The sequence below is a fragment of the Telmatherina bonti genome (genome assembly GCF_933228915.1).
Source record: "Telmatherina bonti genome assembly, chromosome: 20".
Lineage (NCBI taxonomy): Eukaryota > Metazoa > Chordata > Actinopteri > Atheriniformes > Telmatherinidae > Telmatherina > Telmatherina bonti.
The window spans coordinates 2,017,940-2,025,582 of record NC_136618.1 but is presented as its reverse complement, the minus strand read 5'-3'; the positions used below and the strand labels follow the sequence as shown (position 1 = coordinate 2,025,582).

At 42.1% G+C, this 7,643-nt stretch overlaps 1 protein-coding gene across 1 annotated transcript in view; it reads left to right on the top strand.

Annotated features, from left to right (window-relative positions):
- Positions 1 to 254: 254 nt before the first annotated feature.
- wwp1 (WW domain containing E3 ubiquitin protein ligase 1) overlaps positions 255 to 7,643 on the top strand; it is a 38,895-nt gene continuing 31,506 nt past the window's right edge. Inside the window, exon 1 of the mRNA XM_079260218.1 lies at positions 255 to 459. The gene's annotated coding sequence lies outside the window, so the exon portion shown is untranslated. The remainder of the gene's footprint in view (positions 460 to 7,643) is intronic.

Sequence of the window (7,643 nt, the reverse complement as noted above, 5' to 3'; positions counted from 1 at the left end):
TGTATATATTGATCAGTTTAAACACATCAGCAGATTGAACATGATCAATACAGAAACAAAGTAAAGATGATCTTTAATATCTGTTTGTTCCATTGTGAAAATAATTAATTTGCATATTTTCTGATAAAACAAAGAAAGTCACTGCGAGGGAAGAATCTATGACGTAGTAAACTCTATCATGACGTCTCCATCGTCTCACCTGTTCCTCGGTCTCGCGCTCTCCGGTCATGACGCAGCAGTATTGTGGGGGCGCGCGCCCGTCGGTAGAGATGAGCGGAGAGCCGTAGCGGCGCGAGGCCTGCACCGTTAGCGTCAGCAGCGGGGCCGCAGCGGAGCCGCAAGCACGGTGGAACAGCGCAGTTTCAGCGGGTCAAACCCTGGTTCTGTGGGTCAAACCCTGGTTCTGCGGGTTTTATCCTCTAAGTTGAACCAACTGTCTGATGGCGCGCAGCTAGCTGAGTAAGTTACTTAGCATGTCAGCTAGCAGTCCGCTAACCCAGCTAACTTAGCTAACCCAACTAACCCAGCTAAGTTAGTCATGTTAGCTTGTCAAACTAGCCACGTTCGCTTTAACCTCATTGGTTCATTCATAACCAAAGAATAAACCAGCAGCTCGTCGGATGTTTGCACAAATAACTTTATCTGCATGTCTGAGAGTGTAATCGTAGTTAGCATGACAGTTAGCATGAAGGTAGCATGTTTTTCTTCTTATTATTGCTAAGAGCTGACTCTAGCTTTGGATGCAGATCAGCGCCTACAAGATGATAATTTACCAGATCTTGTCCCTACATGATGCGGAGCTGATGAAGTTTAGCTAAAGGTTGTATTGGGAGTCAACATTACCAAGAACAAAGTTATCCAGTATCAGACTTCTAGCATCTTAGATGTGTATAGCTCAGTCTATATGTTTTCTGTTATATGTCTACAGACAGACAGTCTACATGTTTTCTGTTATGTCTACAGACAGATCAGTCTACATGTTTTCTGTTATGTCTACAGACAGATCAGTCTACATGTTTTCTGTTATGTCTACAGACAGATCAGTCTACATGTTTTCTGTTATATGTCTACAGACATACAGTCTACATGTTTTCTGTTATATGTCTACAGACACAGTCTACATGTTTGCTGTTATATGTCTACAGACAGATCAGTCTACATGTTTTCTGTTATGTCTACAGACAGATCAGTCTACATGTTTTCTGTTATGTCTACAGACAGATCAGTCTACATGTTTTCTGTTATATGTCTACAGACAGTCTACATGTTTTCTGTTATATGTCTACAGACACAGTCTACATGTTTTCTGTTATATGTCTACAGACAGTCTACATGTTTGCTGTTATATGTCTACAGACAGTCTACATGTTTGCTGTTATATGTCTACAGTCTACATGTTTTCTGTTATATGTCTACAGACAGACAGTCTACATGTTTTCTGTTATATGTCTACAGACACAGTCTACATGTTTTCTGTTATATGTCTACAGACAGATCAGTCTACATGTTTGCTGTTATATGTCTACAGACAGACAGTCTACATGTTTTCTGTTATATGTCTACAGACAGACAGTCTACATGTTTTCTGTTATATGTCTACAGACAGACAGTCTACATGTTTTCTGTTATATGTCTACAGACAGATCAGTCTACATGTTTTCTGTTATATGTCTACAGACAGACAGTCTACATGTTTTCTGTTATATGTCTACAGACAGATCAGTCTACATGTTTGCTGTTATATGTCTACAGACAGATCAGTCTACATGTTTTCTGTTATGTCTACAGACAGATCAGTCTACATGTTTTCTATTATATGTCTACAGACAGATCAGTCTACATGTTTTCTGTTATGTCTACAGACAGATCAGTCTACATGTTTTCTGTTATGTCTACAGACAGATCAGTCTACATGTTTTCTGTTATGTCTACAGACAGATCAGTCTACATGTTTTCTGTTATATGTCTACAGACAGACAGTCTACATGTTTTCTGTTATATGTCTACAGACACAGTCTACATGTTTGCTGTTATATGTCTACAGACAGATCAGTCTACATGTTTTCTGTTATGTCTACAGACAGATCAGTCTACATGTTTTCTGTTATGTCTACAGACAGATCAGTCTACATGTTTTCTGTTATATGTCTACAGACAGTCTACATGTTTTCTGTTATATGTCTACAGACACAGTCTACATGTTTTCTGTTATATGTCTACAGACAGTCTACATGTTTGCTGTTATATGTCTACAGACAGTCTACATGTTTGCTGTTATATGTCTACAGTCTACATGTTTTCTGTTATATGTCTACAGACAGACAGTCTACATGTTTTCTGTTATATGTCTACAGACACAGTCTACATGTTTTCTGTTATATGTCTACAGACAGATCAGTCTACATGTTTGCTGTTATATGTCTACAGACAGACAGTCTACATGTTTTCTGTTATATGTCTACAGACAGACAGTCTACATGTTTTCTGTTATATGTCTACAGACAGACAGTCTACATGTTTTCTGTTATATGTCTACAGACAGATCAGTCTACATGTTTTCTGTTATATGTCTACAGACAGACAGTCTACATGTTTTCTGTTATATGTCTACAGACAGATCAGTCTACATGTTTGCTGTTATATGTCTACAGACAGATCAGTCTACATGTTTTCTGTTATATGTCTACAGACAGACAGTCTACATGTTTTCTGTTATATGTCTACAGACAGACAGTCTACATGTTTTCTGTTATATGTCTACAGACAGATCAGTCTACATGTTTTCTGTTATATGTCTACAGACAGACAGTCTACATGTTTTCTGTTATATGTCTACAGACAGATCAGTCTACATGTTTGCTGTTATATGTCTACAGACAGATCAGTCTACATGTTTTCTGTTATATGTCTACAGACAGATCAGTCTACATGTTTTCTGTTATATGTCTACAGACACAGTCTACATGTTTTCTGTTATGTCTACAGACAGATCAGTCTACATGTTTTCTGTTATGTCTACAGACAGATCAGTCTACATGTTTTCTGTTATATGTCTACAGACAGACAGTCTACATGTTTTCTGTTATATGTCTACAGACAGACAGTCTACATGTTTTCTGTTATATGTCTACAGACAGACAGTCTACATGTTTTCTGTTATATGTCTACAGACAGACAGTCTACATGTTTTCTGTTATGTCTACAGACAGATCAGTCTACATGTTTTCTGTTATATGTCTACAGACATACAGTCTACATGTTTTCTGTTATGTCTACAGACACAGTCTACATGTTTTCTGTTATGTCTACAGACAGATCAGTCTACATGTTTTCTGTTATGTCTACAGCCAGACAGTCTACATGTTTGCTGTTATATGTCTACAGACAGATCAGTCTACATGTTTGCTGTTATGTCTACAGACAGATCAGTCTACATGTTTGCTGTTATGTCTACAGACAGATCAGTCTACATGTTTTCTGTTATATGTCTACAGACAGACAGTCTACATGTTTTCTGTTATATGTCTACAGACACAGTCTACATGTTTTCTGTTATATGTCTACAGACTGATCAGTCTACATGTTTTCTGTTATATGTCTACAGACAGACAGTCTACATGTTTGCTGTTAAATGTCTACAGACAGTCTACATGTTTTCTGTTATATGTCTACAGACAGACAGTCTACATGTTTTCTGTTATGTCTACAGACAGACAGTCTACATGTTTTCTGTTATATGTCTACAGACACAGTCTACATGTTTTCTGTTATATGTCTACAGACAGACAGTCTACATGTTTGCTGTTAAATGTCTACAGATCAGTCTACATGTTTTCTGTTATATGTCTACAGACAGACAGTCTACATGTTTTCTGTTATGTCTACAGACAGACAGTCTACATGTTTTCTGTTATATGTCTACAGACACAGTCTACATGTTTTCTGTTATATGTCTACAGACAGATCAGTCTACATGTTTGCTGTTATATGTCTACAGACATACAGTCTACATGTTTTCTATTATATGTCTACAGACAGATCAGTCTACATGTTTTCTGTTATATGTCTACAGACAGACAGTCTACATGTTTTCTGTTATATGTCTACAGACAGACAGTCTACATGTTTTCTGTTATATGTCTACAGACAGATCAGTCTACATGTTTTCTGTTATATGTCTACAGACAGATCAGTCTACATGTTTTCTGTTATATGTCTACAGACAGATCAGTCTACATGTTTTCTGTTATGTCTACAGACAGATCAGTCTACATGTTTTCTGTTATATGTCTACAGACAGACAGTCTACATGTTTTCTGTTATATGTCTACAGACAGACAGTCTACATGTTTGCTGTTATATGTCTACAGACAGACAGTCTACATGTTTGCTGTTATATGTCTACAGACAGACAGTCTACATGTTTTCTGTTATATGTCTACAGACAGACAGTCTACATGTTTTCTGTTATATGTCTACAAACAGATCAGTCTACATGTTTTCTGTTATATGTCTACAAACAGATCAGTCTACATGTTTTCTGTTATATGTCTACAGACAGATCAGTCTACATGTTTTCTGTTATATGTCTACAGACAGACAGTCTACATGTTTTCTGTTATATGTCTACAGACAGATCAGTCTACATGTTTTCTGTTATGTCTACAGACAGATCAGTCTACATGTTTTCTGTTATATGTCTACAGACAGATCAGTCTACATGTTTTCTGTTATATGTCTACAGACAGATCAGTCTACATGTTTGCTGTTATATGTCTACAGACAGACAGTCTACATGTTTTCTGTTATATGTCTACAGACACAGTCTACATGTTTTCTGTTATATGTCTACAGACACAGTCTACATGTTTTCTGTTATATGTCTACAGACACAGTCTACATGTTTTCTGTTATATGTCTACAGACACAGTCTACATGTTTTCTGTTATATGTCTACAGACACAGTCTACATGTTTTCTGTTATATGTCTACAGACAGATCAGTCTGTCACATACAGCACATTTCAGTAAACCGTGCTGCTGATCAGAGCTGTGGAGAAGTTTCCAGCTGGACAGGAGCCGGTGAACTACAGGTGGGAGAAACAGGTGTGTCTACCTGTCTCTATGTGGTGTAAATAAACTTGGGATGTGGGTTAGGTTTAGCTAGTTGAGGCTCTAAAACCTGTCAGCAGATCTGATTATGACCTGCTTGCCGTCAGGCTCTGGTTCCGGACCTTTGGTTCCGGACCAGTGGATGCTTTAGTAATGAAAGTGGAGCATCTTGGCGGTTCAGGATGCTGCGCTGAGATCCACATCATGTAAGAATAACAGACAGTCTCTAATGTCCGTCTCCAGCTCCCATTTCTGCTACGATGCGTACAAGGCCAGATTATCCAATCAGCATTATGGGTCCACGCCCACTTTGGGGCCCATCTGGAGACTAGTGGGGCCCACGTAGGCCAAACACCAGCAGTTTGGACATGAAATGAAATGTACATTGAAGCCAGATAGTTCCACCACAGTCTCCAGTGTCTTGCTACTGATTCCACTGGCTGAGAGATGTTAGAAATGCCGTTTCACACTTTATCATTCACAGTTTTCACTATATTACGATGGGGAAGGGCCCCTGGAACACTCTGCGCTCTGGACTTTTAATCCGGCCCTGTGCGTACGTCATGTAGACATCCCTTTCAAACATGGTTCTCAGTCACCGTCTTCATGTCTGTCAGCTCGTTCACTCGGGTGCAGTGTGGTCTTCACAGTTCTGACAGCGGTTGATAGCGGCAATGTTTCGCCAGATAGTTAACTAGAATCGGTGACTCGGTCCGGTTGGAGTCTGGGTCCAGCTGTAGGGGGGTGTATCCATGCGGACCGTGTTCACGCTGCACTTCGGTCAAACCAGCCAAACCAGTAGAATAATATCTCCCCATTCCCACCAGAGGTGGCGCTGCACTAGTGTTTAGCAGAAGAGAGGACCAGACCGGCGTGAAGAAGAAAGCTCTGTTTCCTCCACCTGCCAGTTAAACATGGAGACCAAACTATGGCTGTTTTGGGTTTTTATTGTGTCTTATGCAAGTATCCTGCAGAAATCCACTGCAACAATGGAGGCAGTATGAACACCAGACGAGGCAGAGGACCCTTAACGCCATCGCTATGGATTTACCCACAATGCAACGCTACGCCACATGCAGGAAGGGACTTTTGTAGTCCGCTTCCTGTATTTGGTCCGCTTGGAATGGACCGAGACCTGTAGGGGGACCGAGTCGCTTCTTCGGTACGAATCAGAGCAAACAGACTTGGATTCGGATCAGAACAGCTGATGTGGACGTAAACTTTGATTATCAGGCAGTCAGTGGGAAGCTGGTGCCATGTTTGGTTCTCAATGTCCAGATTCTGATCCACAACCTCCCACCACGTCATCTGCCTGCAGATTGTCTGAAATGAAGCTTCCTGGAGGGGATTTCTGAGCCAAAGGCTAACTATGGCTACTGTGTCTCAGCAACTGAATGCTGGCTGTGTTGGAAGCAAATCCAGTCCTGCGTCAGCGCTGCTGGCCGTCAACGCACCACAGACGCCCATCACACGGCTCCCACGCTCATTATTTCAGCTAACGCTAAGGCTGCCGGCGCCCACATCGGCAGCTAACGCGATATATATATAAAACCCCCCCAATCTCCCCAGGGTAGGGTGGGTGGCTGTACATTTCTCCAGCTCGGGTTCTCTACCAGAGTCCTGGGAGGCTCCTCCTCAGTATCTCAGCTGTTCCTAGGACTGATCTCTTCTGGAAGGAGATGTCTGATGTTCCACCAGGTATCTGTTGGAGCCACTTCTCCAGTGGGGGGGACACGGCCCCCAGTGCTCCCATCACTATGGATACTACTGTTGCTTTCACCCTCCAGACCTTCTCCAGGTCTTCTTTGAGGCCTTGGTACTTCTCCAGTTTCTCCTTTTTCCTGATATTTCCATCATTGGGGATGGATCCATCGATCACTTCGGCTTTCCTCTGCTGCTTCTCCATGATCACTATGTCCGCTTGGTTGGCCACCACCATTTTATCTGTCTGGATCTGGAAGTCCCAGAGGATCTTAGCCCTCTCATTCTCCATCATCTTGGGGGGAGTTTCCCACTGGGACTGAGGGGTCTCCAGTCCATATTCTGGATGTTCCTGTACACTATGCCAGTTACTTGGTTATGGCCTCCATGTATTCTTTGCCTGAAAGTATCATGCACCCTGCTGTGAGGGGCTGGATTGTTTCAGGGGCTCCTTTGCATTGTCTGCACCTGGGATCCTGTCTGGTGTGGTAGACCTGGGATCCTACCTGGTGTGGTGGATCTGGAGTCCTGTCTGGTATGGTAGATCTTGGATCCTGCCTGGTGTGGTAGACCTGGGATCCTGTCTGGTGTGGTAGACCTGGGATCCTGCCTGGTGTGGTGGATCTGGAGTCCTGCCTGGTGTGGTAGACCTGGGATCCTGTCTGGTGTGGTAGACCTGGGATCCTGCCTGGTGTGGTAGACCTGGGATCCTGTCTGGTATGGTAGATCTTGGATCCTGCCTGGTGTGGTAGACCTGGGATCCTGCCTGGTGTGGTAGACCTGGGATCCTGTCTGGTGTGGTAGACCTGGGATCCTGTCTGGTATGGTAGA